Source organism: Lepisosteus oculatus, chromosome 7, assembly GCF_040954835.1.
Source record: "Lepisosteus oculatus isolate fLepOcu1 chromosome 7, fLepOcu1.hap2, whole genome shotgun sequence".
Lineage (NCBI taxonomy): Eukaryota > Metazoa > Chordata > Actinopteri > Semionotiformes > Lepisosteidae > Lepisosteus > Lepisosteus oculatus.
The window spans coordinates 44,056,437-44,077,427 of NC_090702.1; the positions used below are offsets into that span (position 1 = coordinate 44,056,437).

Consider the following 20,991-nt stretch of genomic DNA (forward strand, 5'->3'; position numbering starts at 1 on the left):
GAAGGAAAATATTGTCTGTGTGAAATGTCATCACATTAACGGACCATTAATCATTACTTTCTATTCTAGCACTGTACAAAATATTAATTTACTTCTGCAGGTTCAATACCTATTCATCTGTCCTTCTGTAGTGCCGACTGGAATGCTGGAAGAATAAATAAGCAGCTGAAACTTTCAGAGCTCCCATGGGAAGGAGGGCACACTCAGTAAGTATTCAAATGCAAGTCTACAATATGACAATGATTAAATTAAAGACAAGAACTTAAAGACGACTGACTAAATTAAAGGCAACTGTTATAAGTAATATGCTATGCCACTAGAGGCTTTGATGAAAGGTGTGCTATTCTGAATGATCCCCCTTTCCAGACCTATTCACACTTTGTTCAGAAACAGGATATTAAATAATGCCACTGAGAAAATCGAACATTCCCACTTGTGTGAAAAAAGATGGGGGCTTTTTATTTTTTGCTTGCTCCTCTAATTGAAGAATATTTCATTTAGTTCATATATGTCTAACACAGACTATGGTGTTTACTGAAACATATTGAGGGGGGAGAAACATCGCATATTATTTTGTTTCAGGTTTGTTGTATTACTTTTTTGAACATAAGTTACTTCTTCAATTTCACTCAATAAAACTAATATTGGTAAAATTATCAACTATAATTGATAGCCTTTAAATTGAAGTATTTAGTATTTTATGAGACAGATTTTGATGTTGAACAGAAAATGGTTTAAATTGTTAAAATAATTTACCTAAGTTCACAGATTAAATATTATTAAGCACAGATAACTAGGGGTAGCAACTCTTATTTGTTAAAAAGTATTATTTTGTAAATGTAACAATTCCAAAAGTTCTCTGTTCTCAATAATTCAACCATTTCTCTTATCTTGCTATCAGTATAGATTGTCCACATACTTTATTTAATACATATTAAAAATACATATTTTATTTAAAGCATCTTCAACAATGAGCTGCAATGCAACTTAAAAGGACAGTCAGATATTTTGTATACAATGAAGCATGTTAAAATAAACTTGTAAATTTTACAGCTCATTGATTGTTTTCAATTTGAACAGCATTGGATAAAAGTATAACCTAAAATATTTATAAAAACACTTTAATCCTTAATGTACACTATATTTGGTATTTATCATACTAAGACTAATTTTGTTAACCTACAGTATATTCAAATACACACACAACTTAAGTGTTAGATCTTTCTTCTGTAAATCTGGATGCTACAAATCTCCCTATTGTAGAATCTCCCTACTTTAAAAATGCATCAACAAACCAGGAGAGACTGTTTTAACCTAGGGATTCTCTGTGCAGGAAAGAAGAGTTTCCTTAAAACAACAGAATGGCAAGCTCTTAACAAGGTTCAAATGCTTAACTCGAATCTGGTCTAAAAGACTGATTAGAACAATGATGTCCTACATGGCACTGTCTCTTTTCCTCTCTCCTTGTGTCTTGCTTTCAACTTGTTCCTTCTCTTTACCCTAATTTCCTGTTTCTTGTTTCTTTTCTTTACCCTAATTTCCTGTTCTATCCTTTATTCCTTGACTGTTGATTTCCCTTAATCAGTGGTTCTCAAACTGTGGTACGCGTACCAGCAGTGGTACGTGGAGTGCCGCCAAGTGGTACGCCAAATGAACCTGGAACTGTCGTGTGCGCTGAAAAATCGGGACGGGTTTTCATATTTTGTATTTTAATACGTGTCGAATACGCAGCGTATGTACTACGATACAGTGCGCGCTAATACTTCAGTGGACACAAGAGATACTCTGTAATTCTATACCACTCTATAGGAATGCGTGCTACGGATGCAAATGACCATTTGTATTTAAAAAAAGCTACTGTATCTCCAGCAAATAGAGAGAAAGGAGAATGTGCGTGATTTTGGAACAATGCTAACGTTGTAAACACAGGAATGCATAGAAATACGTGCTACGAACGCAGGTAATCTTGTGAGCACACGAAAGCGTGATAACAGAAAAATATTTAAGAACTGTTCTAATTTGAGAAAAATACACCGAGCGTCTCTGTTTTTCGCTCCCATGCGTATGAAATAAAAACTTAAACTTGGAAAAATGCAAGCTTGCAGATTGCTAAAGCAGGTAAGCTACACTATTTTTGAAGAACCTTATTTACCGTTGGCAAAAGAGCTGACACGTATTATGTGTAGAGAAAAAGCTGCTAAACAGCTCGACCTGCTGCCCCCCTCCCCCTGAAAGACACAGTCATTCATAGAATTATTGAAATGAAGGATTATATTAAAAGTACACTGATAGAGCGCATTAAGATGAGCAGATATTTTTCACTGCAATAAGATGAGTTTGTATTCGATTTGGCCAAATTGCTCGTTTACGTTAGATACAAGTTTGAGGGCATGTTCCATGAAGACTTTCTGTTCTGTAAACCGCTACCAACAGGAACTACAGGAGAGCACATATTTCAGCTTCTGAATGAATTTATCGAATAGAATTGTCTCGACTGGATAAAATGCGTCGGAGTTTGTACAGACGGTGCTAGAGCAATGACAAGCCAACATAACGGTGTAGTTGCACGATTTAGATAGGTTGTTCCAGAAATTAATGTACGCATTACAACATCCACCGCGAGATCTTTGCCGTCAAGAAAATGCCTGATGATTTAATATCTGTTAGACTCTGTTGTGAATTGTATCAAGGCTCGAAAAATTAATTCACATCTGCTTTGCTCAACTAAACAGGCTCACCCCTCTCACTGAAATGGTGTTTTTTTATCAGTTGTTGTTAATGTTTTTTTTTCTGTAAAACACTTTGAGAAGCCACCTTTAAAGGTGCTATATCAAATTAAGTTTATTATTATAATATTTATTATATGTATGTGTGAGTGTGTGCACGCGCGCTCATGTTGGTCATTGAGAATTTCTGGGGTTCCTATGAGAAGGTGACTTGTAGGTGGTACTTGGATGCTTTGGTTGGATTAGGGGTGGTACTTGGTCCAAAAAGTTTGAGAACCACTGCCCTTAATCATTTAGCCAGAACTTAATTGACTAAGGAAACCAGATTACTTTGTATCTCAGACATAATTCAACTCAGTGAACACTTCATTTCCTATCTTGCTTTGATGCTCCCAAGAACTGTTAGTGTTGACACTAAGCAGGTTTAAATCACTGTCACTAGATTCTTGAGACACCTCAATAATATCAATTGCAATATTAACAATAAAGCACCATAAACGTTTACTTCAATTTATTTTACTGTTTTTAAGCTTTTCTGCAACTTATTGTGTTTTTGAAAGAAGAATTAATATAGTGGGGTGTAGTTTCCAAACATCACAATAAGTACAGTATGTGAGGATCCCAAGCTTTTCTTATTAGATTGCAAGAAGAAAATTACTTTCCATATTAAATAATAGGTATTTAAATCATGGGTTGTACAGGTCCATGTAATTTAAATGTCTTTTTTACAGGTCATTAAGTTTGTATATACTGTATTAAGTTCCACAATTCATTATACAATTATAGCTGTTGATGGTATTTTGAATAAAATTGCAAAGAAATTAAATTGAAAAATGCAGTAGCTCTGCAATAAGGACAGGGAAAGAGAAAACAATGTATAGGTAAGTAGAAAATTTGTATATGAAATAATATGTCTATGAGTACATTTTAAAATAAAGGTCATATTTAAACTCAATATTGTATTTGTTTAAGAATCTGAACATTCTCAATACCAAGTTTTGACTTCTAAAATCAACAACTAAATATTTTCCAGTTTTAAATATGATTTATTCAAAAAGGCTAGCATGGAAAAGTGATAAGAAATCTGGACTTCTGAAGAAAGAATTGTGGGTTCCAGTCTCAGAATATTGTACCCTTGAGCAAGATGCTTTATCTAGATTGCTGTGACAATTGGTGTACTACACAATTGTTAGCACTGTTTCCCCCCAGTTTACGGATCCAGGATTTAATTCAGCTCTCAGATTTGCATGTTTTTGTGTCTGTTTTCACTTAGTGCTCTTCTTCCCCCATCCCAGATGTGGTTAAATTTGACTGACTACTATGCATATGTGAACCGGTTCTAGGCACCAGCAAACCAAACACATGCTTGAGCTGGCATATTAACAGGGGTGACATAATGGCAATCATTGTGTTTTTCTGGAAAAATCCAGCTAAACACTAAAAAATGTGACAAAGAGGTGCTGTGCCTGTCATGTTTGGTTTGAATATTTGAATATGATGTGAAGAAGGTACTTGTGTTAGTGCTCTCTTTGCAGAAAGATAATTATTTAAAATATTCCAATGTAAACATCATCTGCAGTCAAGTTCAAATGAATTTCTCATTAAAACCTTAACCTTAAGTAAACAATTAAGTACCTAATTCAATATCACTGGGAATTTCTAACAAAGACCAATATCGACAGCTTCCAAGAAAATTATATTCACTCCCTGAATTTTATATTTGAAAGGGGAGTGAAGAATTCATTTATACTCCCCTTGCATCCTTAGCTAATATATTTAAAAATGCAATGCAGATTTCCACAAGCCATGACAGTTCACTGGGCTTATTAGGGTAGGGCTGTACAGTTCTATTTTAATATTTTGGTACATGTATTTTAAATATAATTTTGTATTTTTAAATATCTTATCTGAGGATACAAGAAGGAGTATTATACCTTGCAAAACATGTATGATATTATCGTCAATTTCCTTTAATACTGATGTTCAGATGAAGGATTTGAAGAAACAATAGCAGAGGATTTTGATTTTGAACAGATGTTTGCACCTCAACAATCCATTAATCCTCGAAAGAAGAAAAGACAGTTTTGTTGAGACTCTCATGATGGTCCCATTCTCAATCCAAAAGAAAGGTTTAAAGTTGAACATTTCCATCTTTTTTTGGATGTAGCTATAAGTTCCATCAAAGAGAGGTTTTATAAGTTGCATGTAATTGATACTTTTGACTTTATGCATGATATTGGAAATATTAAAAAACAGTTTTCTAAGGAGGATCTCATGGTGTATTGCCAGGACCTACCTTTAGCGCTCAGAACTGATAATGCTGCATAGTCACTGGTGGAGAAGAAATGTACGAATTGAAACTGAAATTTTTTAAAAGTCTGGAAAATGTTGCAAAAGAGTCGATTTCCTTTTGTGAATGAAATTTCTATTTTTTAATTCAAAATTTTTAATAATACAAAAAATACATAATATGTTAGATGAATATACTGTATGGGTTTCCAACTTTAAGTATTGAAAAATAATGTCCCAGGTTAGAATTTCAATTAATTTATCTACTACAGATGTCGGAAGGGCAAGCCGTGGGATGACAAGGAGAGCAATAAAGACCCTATGCACAGCGATAAAAAGGGGCAACACAGGGGTTAGCCCAGGCTCAGGGGATCAGACGATGTTGGAAAGAAACCTAGGCCCTCAGGCCTCGGACAGGAGCGACCGGGTGCTAGGAGGGTCTCAGGACATCCGAACCCTCAATGCTGAGCCAAGAGCAGAGCAGACACAGGAAGTAAATAGGCTACACAACAAGACACACCGGCAAGACATGAATAATCACAGTTAACTAGGAACAGGACAGAAATAGAGCGCCCTCTAGGTGTACAGGGCATGACATTATCTTAAATGCTGTATAGAGTACAGGCGTTTTATTTCCAATTACATACCATAGAAACTAAAATGCTGATTATAGCACCTTAAAATTAGAAGAGAATATCACTACCTTTTTGTTCTGTGTTGCTTATACAAAATATAGATGTGGAATTTTAGGCACAGTAGACTGTACAGTAATATACCAATATAAAATGGAATATAGTGTCTATTATCTACTATAATTTTCAATTGAGCAGTCAGCCAGCTGTAAAGAATAAAAAGCACACTCATTGATTCAAGTCTCAGCATTAGGAAAATCTAGAATTAGTACTAAATTGTGAAGATGCTTTTGTGTGCTACTTTATACAGTATGTGTTGCGCTTAAGACTTTAGGTCAGGCCAAATGTACATTCACTCTATTACCCTAACATGTCAGATTATGCAACAACTCCCATTTTTGTCATTGTCTTATGCAAATGTAGGCAGAGATTATATTTAAATAGACTATACCCTAGGAAAAAAAAAAACATCTGATGTATTTTCAGAAATGTCCCTGTTCTAATATGACTTCTGAAGAATATTATCAGGAGAGCACAACAATTGAAAGCTGTCAGATTTTGAAAGAGAATTGTGGGAGAATGATTTTGCCTTGTTCACCAGTAAGAGAAAAAATCACTTTATTAGCCATATACAATTTCTTGCATTAGGAATTTGTCAAATCCAAAGAAAAGCAATACAAAGTGAGCTTTAATTCAACATATAGGGATAAGTGAACCTGCTTTCCATGAGAAAGATGTTAGCTCACACAGGAGACGGCGCCTCTAGTGTTAAGAAAGACAGCTTCAAGCTGGCTTGACAAGTAAATTAAACACACTTTAGTACTAGAAAGAAGGGCAAGCAGTGAATTGTACACTACAGGAAAACACTTGCATGGGATCATCAATAGGCAGAAATGTGTTCATTGTGCATTGCTGTTGTTCAATCCATTCATCCATTTTCAGTAAGTGTGTACTACTCAGAGTGTCATTGCCACAGGTAGCCTAGTCCAGCAGGAGACAGAAACTACATAAACACCAGAAGGACATAAAAGCTCCACACAGAAATAGCTAGATCTGAACCCAGGAACCACGAACTGTGAAGCGGCAGCGCTATGCACTTGCGATAATCATTCTGACAATTGTTCTTATACAAGTACTTGCTGTTACGATTTTAAACCGGAAATGAGATTATTCTTTGTTCTTATAAACCACTCCCTTTGCACCACAAAACAAAACATTCATCCATATCAACAATTGTATTTATAATAGATATTAAAGGTATGATCTGTCAACAATATTTTTCTACTTGAGGCGGTATAGCATTTATATCTGGGGCATAACAATCTAAATAATGGTATTATCCTCAAAGGAATACAATTTCCTCTTACAGAAATCCATCATATATTTATAACTTTCCTGTGCAATTTTCCATGTAATTATTGTGTCAATAGTGAATGGCAGTGTGGTTATTGATCCGCCTGATAGATGACAGTACATTCAAGGACATCTCAAATTACCATGCTTAGTGCTGAAGCATATACATTGGTTTAGCTCTCAATATGTAATTAACAGCAGGAAAACACAATAGGTATTACTGTCCCTCGTAATATTCATGAAGTCACCTGAAAACTACAACTTAATGGAAACAAGCCGGTGAATTCTAAATGTAGAAATGTGCAGAAAATTAATTACAATAGAAAAAATGCGTTAGTCATTATGTAAAACATCCTAGGATTCTACACACATATATTAAACATACATTTACATAAAGGCCAGGTACGATTTTTTTTTCAATCAGGAATATTGTGCCATTACGGCTAAAGTACCAGATATGGTTAAAATAATTTCCTTCTCACTACAACTCATTTCTAACAATTAAGATTATATATCACTGTTAAAAAACAATGCACTGTGCTCTATTGTACACAATACAGATGTAAAACAATATTGTGTTACTATTTTTTACTGTCTCAAGAGATCTGGATAATTCAAATAAAATGATTGAGAGTATTCCATAGAGCTCAAGCATCTTCCTAAAAAATAATACAATCAATTAAATTCGCTCTTGCACATATGCAAATGATTTAAACTGAATTAATCTTCTTAACAATTAGCCTCCCTAGGAATTAGGTCCATAAAGTGTTATAACTATTGATATTGATCAACATTATCTTCAATTTAGTAGAGAAGAAGAGAACAAACTACATTAAAGTAACATCATTAAATGAAATGAAATTAAGCTCTTTCATTACTTTATTGTGATATCTATTCATGTCTATTCATGTTCTTTTTTAAGACTGTATATTTTACTTTCTGTTAGTGCCAAATATAACTCTACCTTGACTGGTGCGATGTTTTCCTTTTTTATGGAAATTAATTTCAAAGGCTATTAATAAATAGAATGAATGATGTCTCCTAATAGTTTTATAAAACAGAAACATACAATTTAGGCTAAAAAGAAAATACACTAGAATACACTGAATGCTTCTAAAGCTTAGGAAACAATATACAGTATATGGTGTGTACATTTTTGACACCTGAATTTAAGGTCTTTTACTGTATATAATCTAAAGATCTTCTATGCTCCACTTAATTGTTTACAACAGTAATAATAATAATCCATAATCCATCCATTTCTAACCACTTGATCCAATTCAGGCGCATGGAGGAGACACAGTAACAGGCATAAGGCAGGATACACTGTGGACAGAACACCAGTTCATCTCAGATGAGCAATAAGAGTACTAACAAAAACAAACATAATAAAATGAATTAGGATCTTCGGGGTTTTATTGTACATAAACTCACACTTAACTGAATGAGCTTTAAGCATCATTGGACACTGGTCTTGCATGGTTGCCAGTCAAATAATTCTATAAAACTCTGAGGTTTGTCACCCTAGAGCAATGGGCATGGGCAAGCCTGCCTTTTCAGTTCCAGCAGTGTAGCTTTTCAGCTTTAAAGTTCCGTCTAGAAATGTCAGTTCAAACCGTTGTTGCCATACTTACTTTCCTTTCCCAATTATTAATTGCAATGTCTAACTCTCAATGCTGTATTACTACTAATACTCCTTATTAGGGGATATAATATTAAATGAAGCTTTTCATGATGAGTTCAGCTTATTACTTTGGATGTATTTTGTGTGTAGGCTATATCTTGTAAAGAATGTTGCTCTAAAAGAAGTTTACAGGGAAAGCTAAACTGAATTCTGAAAAAAGAAAAAAATATAAAGCAGGTATGTAAATCAGAAAAAGAGACATGGGCAAAATACGAAGTGGGGGTGGTGGTGGTGACTCTGCACCTGTGGCCTGAAGGTTGTCAGTTCGTATCCCACGGCCGGCAGAGGAATCCTACTCCATTGGACCCCTGAGCAAGGCCCTTAACTCCAGATGCTCCAGGGATGCTGCATAAATGGCTGACCTTGGGCTCTGACCCCAAGCTTCTCTCTCCCTGTCTGTGTGTCTCATGGAGAACAAGCTGGGGTATGCAAAAAGACAAATTCCTAATACATTAAATTGTATATGGCCAATAAAATGATCTTATCTGATCTAAATACTATTAGAGCATCTATAATTCTTTTTAGGTTTTTAGGTTTGTGTGACCTTGTTTCCTTGTTTTCCACCTGGAAATCTGCTTTTGATTTTTTTTACGGCACAAGCCTAGGTTTATTCTTCACTGTAGAGTTAAGCACAAAAATGCATAAAAACAGAAAAGTGTGTTTCCTAACCTACAACTTTCAAAATTAGATAGGAATACAAGGTGTCTTTTATAAGCTGTGTATGTTGTGCTTAAAGGTAAAATATAAATTGTAGATCAAGGTGCTTTCTTTTCTCTATTCCTTTATTCCATTTTGTAAGCCAAAATTGTGTAATTTTGTGAATTTAATGTATTGTTAGTTATAGCACACAAATAATCTGAATATCAAATTAATGAATATCAAAGGTTTACAGCCAGTACTGCTAAGGCAATTGTTGTGTTGCTGGAAAACATCACATCATGGAAAACTGCATTATAGAAACCATTGGTTCAATGGAATTAAGTGTTAGGTTAGGGGGAAGAGAATTTCGATTTACAATAACAAAGGTATTTTTTCTAAAGTAGTTGGTCACATTTTTTAGTCAAAATGTATTGCTTCTGCATAATATGTGTTTTTGTGATCATTTCAAACAGAAAACAAAGAAAAATAAATACAAATTTAAGTTGAGGTGGCTGAGAAAGCTTTTTTTTCGTGAGGATTTTTTTAACAATAAACACAACTATAATTTTTAACTTTTCATAAATCATCTTCGAATGTTCATGAATTGAAAGTGCTTTTTAAAATATTATTCAAACTAGTACCAGAAAGCTTCCTCATTTGGCCTTCTATCCACAAACTCAACAGCCTTCAGTGTCTTCTATTATATTGGGACTTGCCCTAACACTTTTACTTGCACTTACATTTGTCGCAGAAAGACAGGTTTCCTTAATTTTTGCAGCACTGGACCTAATAGTGTAAAGTGTGGACTCGGTAAGATCAGTACTGCCAATGATATTACATTTTCACTTATCGTAGCACTTTATGATTATAATTTTTGTTTTTCTAACATTTTTACTAACACTAACAGAATGCTTCATACCCTTGCAACTCATTGCAACAGCAATCTTTCATCAAAGTTTCCCAAGAATGAAAATACACTAGCTGAGCACAAATACACAGCTTTGCTGTATGCTTTATTAAAGAGCCTTATGAATATTAAGTTCAATCTCCAAAGACTTCAATCTTGGACAAAGACTGACGCCAACGTGTGAGAAAACATGGTAGCATCCCAAACCTTTTTCAGCATCCACAATTGTAAGATTTAAGTGAGCATCAACGTAAATCTATCAACTTTACTGTTTTTTTGTATATAGGCATAACACTTCTAAATAAGACAAGTACAGTTTTGTGAGCCATAATTACATTCCTTTGGTTGACTGTATAATTTCTATAGATTTCATATACTGTATGTATACACCAGTACTGTAAAAATAAATCAAAAACAGTTTTAAGGATGTCTAAGATTAGGATTTATATTCGCCTTTGTATCAATCTAAATTTCATCAGTTACATTACCCGATAATTTCAAAAAAATTCTCAATTTTAATTTCTGATTTCTTAAGATCAAGTTGTATCCTATTTTTTTTTCATAAAACCTATTTGGTCAATGGATTTGTAGAAACTAAACAGTAGTATTTAAAAAAAATATTTTTTTTCATGGAGATTGAACTTAATATTCATAAGGCTCTTTAATAAAGCACTTTCAAACATTATCTTCAAGACTGACATAGGTTTTTAAAAAAAGCTTTTAATTAATTTTACATTTGGTAAGCTGCAGGGAAAAAAATGACTTTATCAAAGATTCCAATACTAATATGTAACACTGCAGTATAAATGTTTTAATACAATTAATTGTGAATTGAGATTTACTGAATGGACCACTTTCAAAACAGTTTTAAATTCAAATCTTACTTGTTATATTGTCTGGACTCGTGTAAACAGAAACGATGTGCCATGAAACATGATGAATTCAGGAAGATATAGAACGGAAAAATGAAACCCCAAATTAATGCTTGTTTGAATATAATAACCTAAGACATGATTTGAGGTGTATATTTGACAACTATTGCCACAGCTCAGTTAACAATTTCAGAAAGACATGATTAAAAAGTTAGACAGTCCAAAGACAGGTTTAATACTGTATATTCATGGTTTATCTGGGCGAAACCTTTATTCTCTCTATAAGATCTACGTCTTTGTAAGACAAAAGTTTCACTTTAATCACAACAGTATAAAATTCTATATTGTCACACAAACTTAAAACATTTGATAAGATAGTATGCAAAATGAACTGATGTAAATGCAACACATATTTGCTGGCTTTATATCCCATTTAATCTTATGCAAGGTACAATTAACAACTCTGGAATAGGCCACTGCAGAGCTTTAGGCCCAGGGTAGAGTACTGTCTCTTATTAGTCGTCTGGGCCTTCAGATGTCACAGATATTCTCTAATCCTTTACTCGAGGCATTACAGATTGACACAGGGCCCCTGGTAGCCCTGAGGGGACTGGATGGTTTCCTTTATTGAGTATTTCACACCACAGCTTGTCTGCAGCATATGGAAGTTCTGAGGACAGAACAAACTTTCCAGACATGGATTAATTCTAATGGTTTTCATAGACTGAAATGGGCTAGAAAAGTATAAGGAATTAAAAAAAGTTTCCTTTTCATTTTAATTTCAGCATATAGTCAGTTGGTCCTGATAATGATAATGAAGATGATAATCAAAACAATTGTAAATGATTAAAAGAAAAACCTACACCAACAACTAAAGACTTTAAAATAAAGTAAACTTAAAAAAAGTAACTTGGGCCCTTCGTGATGTGTATATTTTAGATGTAGAGAAATTACCATAACACATTTAATGTTAAGGACTTTATAATCTGAAGTTTTTCTGTTAATTTATTTTTTTTGCAACCTGTTACTAACCTATGCACCTTTTCTACCTTTTAAAATTTGAGGGCACCATCCAATGACATAGACTGAGAAGTAAATATTGTAATATAACGGGAGCTCAGGCGGGGGCCCTTGCCGCATTAGGTCGGCCCCCCACCGTCGGGGGGTCAAACCCAGGACTCCCGCGTCACTCAGCAGGGACCCAGCCCGGTGAGCTAAAGAGAGATCTCGCCCCAGCCCAGTAGCTGTAGTCCTGCTATCACAGGGAAGGGCGGTGACGTCACCGCTCTGGTAAGCCAGCTCTTACACAGTGGCTGTTGGCCGTAAGCGTTACAATATATTCTGAAAATTTAAGGATTTAATATAATTTCCCTTTTGTTACGACAAAACAAAGATGCAACTTTCTCTTTTCACTAAATAAAGCAAAAGATGACAATTTTAGTTTTAGATTCAAAACCATTAAATTAATATAGTATTGGATATAAAAATATAATGTTTGTAACTGCATATCATGTAAATTGTACTGTTTTTTGTAACAATAAAATGCTACCTCATAAAGTGTTATGAAGAAATAAAATAATGAACTTTAAGTTAAATGTCTAGTTATACAAATTCCTTTATTTCATACATGTTGATCAGGGGCAAGCTTACATTTTGGAAGTCTCCATACTCTAAAAAACGTAGGCAAAATCAATAAGACGCATCAGTGATATTTCATCAAAATTACTTTATTATGTTATGATTTGCCTTTTGTGTCTATTCATATACAGTATTTTCATGTTTACCTGAATTGAACAGAATGAAAAGTAACAAGATTATAATTAATTGAATTTGGTGCATTTATTTATTAATTATTATAGCTGAAATTAAAAGTGCATTAGACTGTCGATACCTGCAGTTAGTAATTTACCATAGCAACCATGTTTATAGTAAATTTATAGAACGGCAGGGAACAAAAACAGATTGAAGATTGGCAGAGAACCTGTTTAATATGGGTATCTACTCAGGTAATAGGAGCTCTATTAAAGATTAGATCCAGTCTGCAGGTCACATGCGATTTCATTAAAGACATACAGTACCAATTACATCTGACAATTTAAAATTCCTTTTTTGTACTTTTTAAAATAATTTTGTGCTTAAGTTTTGTGGATGTATAAAATTGAAAATGTGTTTTCCCCAAAGCCTCTGCAAAAAAAAAAAAACTTGTAGTATAAACTTCTGTAGATTAGGTGTCTTCAGCAGACATGAATGGTCCTTTTTCTTTCAATTGAATCCAGTGTTGGAATTTGGCTCATGTTTAAGCCTTTTTATGGATATTATTAAAGTAATAAACTAGTTTATATAAATATACTAGTATGTGATCAATTGAAAAAGGTTATTAAATGTTGCTTAAAATACGTCTATACGAGCTTGAAGTTCTGTATGCATTCATTGAAATGAATAATACCATTGCAATGCCTGGTAGAGTCGCTTTGAAATGCATAGTTTTCCAACTCACCATACGGATCAAAGAATTGCCCCCTTGCCAATTAGTTTCATATCTGCAGCTTCTTTTTATATGTTTTCTTTCATGGGCTTTGCATATCTTAAAATTGTCTTTTACTTGCTTTACAATAACTCAGTTCAATAGCTTTGTTATCACTTTTATTTTTGTTTTGAAAAGTAACCTTTTTGGTTAACAATATCAAGTCAAATAAGTCACTTTAAGCCTCTCATGATTTTATTTTACAACAGAGTGTAAGTAAAAGGCCTAGATCAAATTTATTATTACTTTTCAGCTTCTATTAAAAAAGCTAGTTGTTAACTAGAGCTTCAAATCTGAAATATGAGTTTTGAATAGTATTTTCATCCACTCTCATCCAATTGAAAGTAAAAGGTCAAGTGGAAGTCACAGTATTAAGACTGCAGACAGAATAGAGCTACGCAGGCTTTCTGTGCAATTACAGTAAGATTATCTAGAGATTTGGAAGAAAGCCACCTACAGAGAAAAAGCAATCCCCCTATCATTATGTTGTGAGCAAGTTAGATAACTGCAGAAGAAAATTCAAAACTTGACTTTTTCTCTTTGAAGGGCATCTCAGAAGAAGCTTGTAAATTTCAGTCTTTTTACTTGTTTTACAATATTTATAAGGTTATAATACTACTGTGCTGCATATAAATGGAAAAATAAAAATTAGCCTTAGGTGTTACATGTACTATAGCATTCATTGCAGTGCATTGTTATTACAGCTTCATAATTGCTTCAGGGAAAATGTGCATGATACAATCATATTCATATGTTTTGTATAGCACTAAAGAAATCACAGGAGAGAAATAGAAGACATGATTGTTTGTAATGAGGCCAATATTATTGTAATTGTGTTTTGAGAGAAAGTCTCATATTTCTTCAGCATCCGATAGGTACTTTATAAAATAATTTTAACAATAAATTGTAAATGCAGACATAAAATTGGAAAATCTGAATGTATAATATTTGTTGCAGTTAAGACCTCACATATTTTTGTTTAATCAGAGAGCACTAAACCCATATATTCTACATCCCTTTTTAATAAATCCAATCCAAAACTAAAACTTTAAAGTATATGCCTTGTATTAGTGTACCTTTTGCATATTTCAATGTAATTCTTTGAAATGATAAGTACAGTATGGCCCCAACTGGAACATTTAAGCACTTCACAAGACAGAGAGGTAAGCAAGCTATGTCTTCTATTCTGTTTTAGAGAGGAGGGGATTAAGGGCTTTTGGTGGAATGCTTCAAGTAATCAGATTTCCCATGTAAGTCTCTATTCTATTTAGACTTTCTTTCTTTGAGGCTCAGTGAACCGGGCATGCTTCATCGGACTTGTACCATGCATGTGATAGCTAAAGAAATATATTAAAACTCCTCTTACTATATCTGTTGTCCCCAGCACTTTCAATGATGATGTCAATCACAATACAATCTCAATTGTTAATCTTTAAGTATTCAGTATTACATGCAATATTTGCACTCTAAGTTTCTGTTGTCTAGGATTATAAGCGTCTTTTTAATCATGAACCATTGGCATCATTTTGCATGTTCTTGTCTGGGGTAAATGGGCTGTGAAATAGAGGGTAATGTCTAGCGTCTAGTGGATTTGTATCAGCAATGGTTAAATTGTTAGCTTCCTTTTATTTATTTAGCAGACCTCTTTATTATCCTAGGGCACTTACAATGGAGAACAATTTGATCTTATGCAAGTACAAGGAACAGTCATGCAAGTACAGTTAAAAACACAAAATTAATAAAATATTACAATAAAGCTAACAGAAAACTGGAAGAGCAGAATAAAAGGATTTACTAAGAACTAAGAAGAGCATACAGATACAGGATGTAAATGTCCTGTTAATTTGTTATTCCATCTCTGGAATTTAAAGCATTAGTTCAATACCATGTATGAGTTATTGAAGGATCTAACTAAGACCTGAGAGTTCAGAGGTGCTGTCTTAACAGCAGAACAGATAAGTCTTAAGCCGGCATGGAAAGGTGATGAAGGACTGGGTAGTCCCGAATCGACTTATTGGAAATGAAATGAAACTGACTCTGAAAGTGGGAAAAATGATGGGGAGGAACAGAATGTCTGTTGAACAAGAAGAAAAGCAGAGAGTGAGAGACTGTTGAGGAGGGGGTAGAGAGGGGGTAGAAGAATAGGAATAAGGACATCTTGCTTTGAGAGGCTGGGTTTTAGTTTGGATTGTGAGTAAGGCTAAGTTGCAGTATGGAAGGAGATGCAAGTATCAATGGAAAGAAAAGCGAGGAAGGAGTGATAGGAAGGAGTAAAAAATTAGAACAAGGTAGTAGATATGGAGAAACAATAGACTGGGACCTGGGGAAAAAATCTGGGGAACACCAGGAGAGAGCAGATAATGAGAGAAAGTCAGGAGACGTGTTATGTAAGATCAACTTGGTACTACTTACTTACTACATAAAGGGACAAAACCTCTTCCATAAGAACAGCACTGTTGATCACAGCCACTTTTAAATGAAAATATACTTTCAGCATAAAAATGAAAGTTGTTTAATATATATCCATAACAGTTTCTGCTGGAACTTTATGTTGTCTCCTTATAAATAGTTCATTCACCACAATCTTACAGGATGATTACTGATTCATCAAGTGTTTTGTATAGTGCTATACTTCACTTTGAAATGCTATATCATGATTAGGTGATGAGGACAGCATGGTGGTACAGCAGTTAGCATTACTGTCTCGTAGGGCTGGAGCTATGGATTTAATTCCTGGGTTGCTATCTGCAAGAAGTTTGTACGTTGTCCTTGTAGTCACATGAGTTTTCGCCAGGTGCTTCAGGTTTTCTCCCTTAACCCAAAGACATACTGGAAGGTTAACTAGATTTTGGAAAAATTGCTTATGAGTGTGGGAGAGTGTGTTTTTATGTCTGTGTGTGCCCTGCAATGGCATACACCTGTCCTGTCCTGTCCAGGGTGTATCTTGCCTTAGTACTCTTGCATACTGGGATAGGCTTCAAATCCTCTGCAACCCTGTAACATTAGGATGATTGGTAATTTCCTCATATCTGAAACTTTTTTTTCTGAGCCTTTTGGCTGCCTTTGCTGCATACTGCAGTGCTCAGGAATTGCATTTGAAAATGGAGTCAGCTCAAAAGTTGTAAGAAAACCAGTTCTACTGAATACCATTAATTTCTCAGAGCTTTATTCAACGGTTTTGATTGTTTTAGACTCTTATTTTTTGGTTTGAGGACAATTTGCAAATCTTATGACTGGAAGGCTTTAGAGACAGGTTGCAGAATTGCTCTGTTGGAGATAGGAATAGGGTTAGCATTCTCACACTACTTAGGCAGTTTTTACCCTCAGTGGTGGATTTTGGATCCAAAGTGAACATTACAACGAATGGTAATTTAATCCTATCTGAAACATTATTATAGTAAATTTTGGCTGCCTTTTTTTTGGTATATTGCAGCATTCATGTATTGTATCCTAAAACGGAGTCAGATCAAAAGTTGTTAGTAAAGCTGTTTGAACTGAATACCATCAATTTCCAAGAGTTTTTTTTCCAACGGTTTTGATTGTTTAAAACTCATAATTTTTGGTTTGAGGGACATTTAAAAATCGTATTACTGGAGGGCTTCATAGACAGATTCCAAGATTGCTCTGTTGACGTCCCAGCTAGGGTTAGGGTTAGCATTTCCACACTACATAGACAGTTTTTATCCTCATTGCTGGATATTGGGCCCCAGGGAACTTTAGGAGGAGAAACGTTTTTTTTTTTCTGAGACTTTGTTGAATATTGCAGTGTTCAGGAATTGCATTAAAAAATGGAGTCAGATCAATAGTTTTAAGAAAACCTTCTCTACCGAAGACCATGAATTTTAACGAGATTTTTATTCAATGAGTTTGTTTGATTGAGATTCAAACTTTTTGGATTGAGAAACATTTGCAAATCCTGTGACTGGAAGGCTTTAGAGTCAGATTGCAGGATCTCTCTGTCAAAGTCCCAGGTAGGTTTAGGGTTAGCAATTCCACACTAAACAGACAGTTTTTATGCTCATTGCCGGATTTTGGGTCGCAAGGGATAATTAAGATGTCTGGTAATTTGCTCATATCTGAAACTTTTCTTTCTGAGACTTTTGGCTGGCTTTGTTGCATATTGTAGCGCCCAGTAACATATTCCAAAACTGAGTTGCATCAAAAGTTGTAAGAAATCCTGGTGTTCTTTATATCATAAACTTCCAAGAGCTTTTTTCAATGATTTTGATTGTTTCAGACTCGTACTTTTTCGATTGAATAACATTTGCAATTCTTCTGGCTGGAGACATTTGCACTTCTTATGATCATCTTTGTGATTCCACTTGGATCCAGAATCTGTCCAAACTGTTCTCAACTGGCACTTAAGGATTGATCCTGAAGTGCTGATAGAAGATTTCCCATCATTAAATGTATTCCCTTGAGCACTTCTGCTCTGAAGTAAAGAAGTTTCACATTAATACAAAACCAGCCCTCTAAGTTTGCTTACCTCCTTCTGATTTTAGGATTCCCTTAGTATTACAAGGATCTCATTTGCTATCCTTCTTAACCATCATTCAGACACTAAATTCTAGAGCACCTGAACCTTCTCATTCCTGTCAATTCAGAAATTCTACAAGATGCCCTCTTGTGTCTTTGTATTGCTTATCACATGCTCCTCTACATTTTATCTTTAGTTTTTATAACTTAAGAATTCCACATTCTTCACTCACATCTTCTGCACCCACATCAGCCAGCAGCCATATCACTCTGCAAATCACAACTGGAACCCCACTGAAGCTCAGCAGGTGTGAGCCTGGTCAGTACCTGGATGGGAGACCTCCTGGGAAAAACTAAGGTTGCTGCTGGAAGAGGTATTAGTGGGGCCAGCAGGGGGCACTCGTCCTGCAGTCCATGTGCATCCTAATGCCCCCAGTATAGTGACGGGGACACTATACTGTAAACAGGCGCTGTCCTTCGGATGAGATGTAAAACCAAGGTCCTGACTCTCTGTGGTCATTAAAAATCCAAGGGTGTTTCTCAAAAAGAGATTTCCCATTGGCCTTTACCAATCATGGCCTCCTAATAATTCCCATCTGGAATTGGCTTCATTACTCTGCTCTCCTCCCCGCTGATAGCTGATGTGTGGTGAGTGTTCTGGAACACAATGGCTGCCATCGCATCATCCAGGTGGGGCTGCACATTGGTGGTGGTGGAGGGGAGTCCCCATTATCTGTAAAGCCCTTTGAGTGGAGTGTCCAGAAAAGCACCTATACAGGTGTAAGCAATTATTATTATTATTATTATTATTACATCTTACATAAGTTAGAAGTGATCCTTTCTTCACATTGCTTGAATACATATACTGTATACTGTACAGTTGAAATACCATTCATGATACTGCCGTGATCTCCTCTCTAGCTGTGTCTGCTAGTGAGGAAGGAGGGTCAGAAGTGCAAAATAGCAGGCTCATTACTGTTTATTTTCCTTCAATGGTTAACAGGTGTATGAGCAAATCACAGAAAGATAGAGAGCAAGAGAAAGAAGCAGCAGGGAGCAGTCCATGAGGTAGAGAAGGAAAGGAAACTTTCTCCTTTTCATAAAGGGAGAGAAGTGAAATAATGCTGAATGAAAAACATTTTAAAACACTATAATTAGAATAAAAAAACACCAAATATAGCATACACTTAAAATATACAGTATGTTAGAGTGAATTACATTTTAACGATTTTATAAGTACTGTACATTCCAATTCCCTACACTGTACAGTTTTGTAATTTGGGTACAAATGGATACATTGAGTACACTGAGGTACATAAAACAAAACATGTTTTTTTAATGAAAAAGTGAGATAAAATGCAGAGGTTACCACACCTGTGTGAAAGTAAAGCAAGACTGAAGTGTAAAACAGCCCTGGTGGGGATTGCATAATGCTTATTCTGTTTTATTCATCTGCCAAAGGAACTTACCACACTACAGTACTTGCTCTTTATGCATGCAACGTAAACGCTTCTTACCTTCTCTAGGAAATCCGATTACGGGACCGATGGGAGGTGTTTAAATGTAAAGTCAACTCTTGCAGAACCTGGGGAAATTGGAAATGCTGATTTTGATAAGGCTACTTCTGAATAAGGTTAGTAAGGTTTTTAAAATGTATACTTATATATTCTACACAATGTAAGGCAACAATCAAAAGAAAAATAAATGTTAGATTATACCATAAAAGTGAAATCAAAGTAATGTTATGTTATAGTTGTACAATGCACTAATTAGACTTCATTTAGAATAGTGTATCATTTTTTATTCATGTTTGGAGAAAAACAATATTTCAGCATTGGAACCAGAACAGAGAAGACTGATCACATATATTCTGAGGCTTTACTGAATGTCATATACTGACAGGCTAGTATAGCTAAATGTTTAAGCTTGAAAAGAGAAAACTAAGCATTGACAAAGTCAACAAAGGAGACAAAAGAGAAAACCATGTGTAAGTCCATTTAAAACCAATAACATGGTGGCATTTCTTTATCTAGAAGGTCTGAGGAGTCTGGAACAAGCTAAGAGATCCATACTGAAGCCAGTATCCTTGCTCTTTTTAAAAAATGGCTGGATGAAATCCTTGGATCAATTAGCTCATAACTACCAAAGGGATAGATGGTCCTAATGACCTACTCTTTGTTCTAATCTTTATTATATTCTTTTAAAGCATTTACTTCTAATTATAATACTAACAACTACTGAAATCTGCCACCTGAAACAAGAAAATCTGTTTTGATAGGACCACATTCTAAGCATCACACAACAGAATGAGCATTTTATTTATCAAAAGTCCAGTGAAGATGTTACTGTTGCTGTATACAACCTTTTTTATGAAGCCATTTATCTAAAGAGAGTGTGAATTGTAATAATGTGCAGTTTACACAACATTATTGATATGTCACTGAAAAATGGGAAGACAATATGGACTGTTGACCACATTTCTCCCCAGAGAGTGAGCCATTTTTCCAGCAGATTACAAGACCTATCTATGTCATTTTTTGCAGTTAACATTTATTAAAAGTGTATTCTACTTTATGTAGCATTTGTGACTGTTATAGTAAAACTACTTATCTCTTTTCCCCTCAATGTTTATCAAAGGCACATATATAAACTGTCTAGTAGTTTCAATGTGAATGTATTAAAAATCAATCATTGAAAACTAATAATCACTTGTCTCTGCCTCATGGCCATCTGGATTAATGCAGTCCAGTCTGAGGGTAGGAAGAGATTTCCAAGGACAGAAGTGACAATATAGGCTACACAAGTATCCTATTTCTTAATATTTTTTTAGTTTTTCTTTTTTTTTCCTGAAGTTAAAAATCTAATACCACTCTGATCAGTCACAAACTC

The 20,991-nt window shown here is 34.7% G+C and overlaps 1 long non-coding RNA gene across 1 annotated transcript in view; it reads right to left on the reverse strand.

Moving 5' to 3' along the window:
• Positions 1 to 16,159: 16,159 nt before the first annotated feature.
• LOC138240769 (uncharacterized) overlaps positions 16,160 to 20,991 on the reverse strand; it is a 34,678-nt gene continuing 29,846 nt past the window's right edge. Inside the window, exons 2-3 of the long non-coding RNA XR_011190007.1 lie at positions 19,620 to 19,687; positions 16,160 to 18,872 (exon numbers count right to left, since the gene is read on the reverse strand). This is a non-coding gene — a long non-coding RNA (uncharacterized lncRNA). The remainder of the gene's footprint in view (positions 18,873 to 19,619; positions 19,688 to 20,991) is intronic.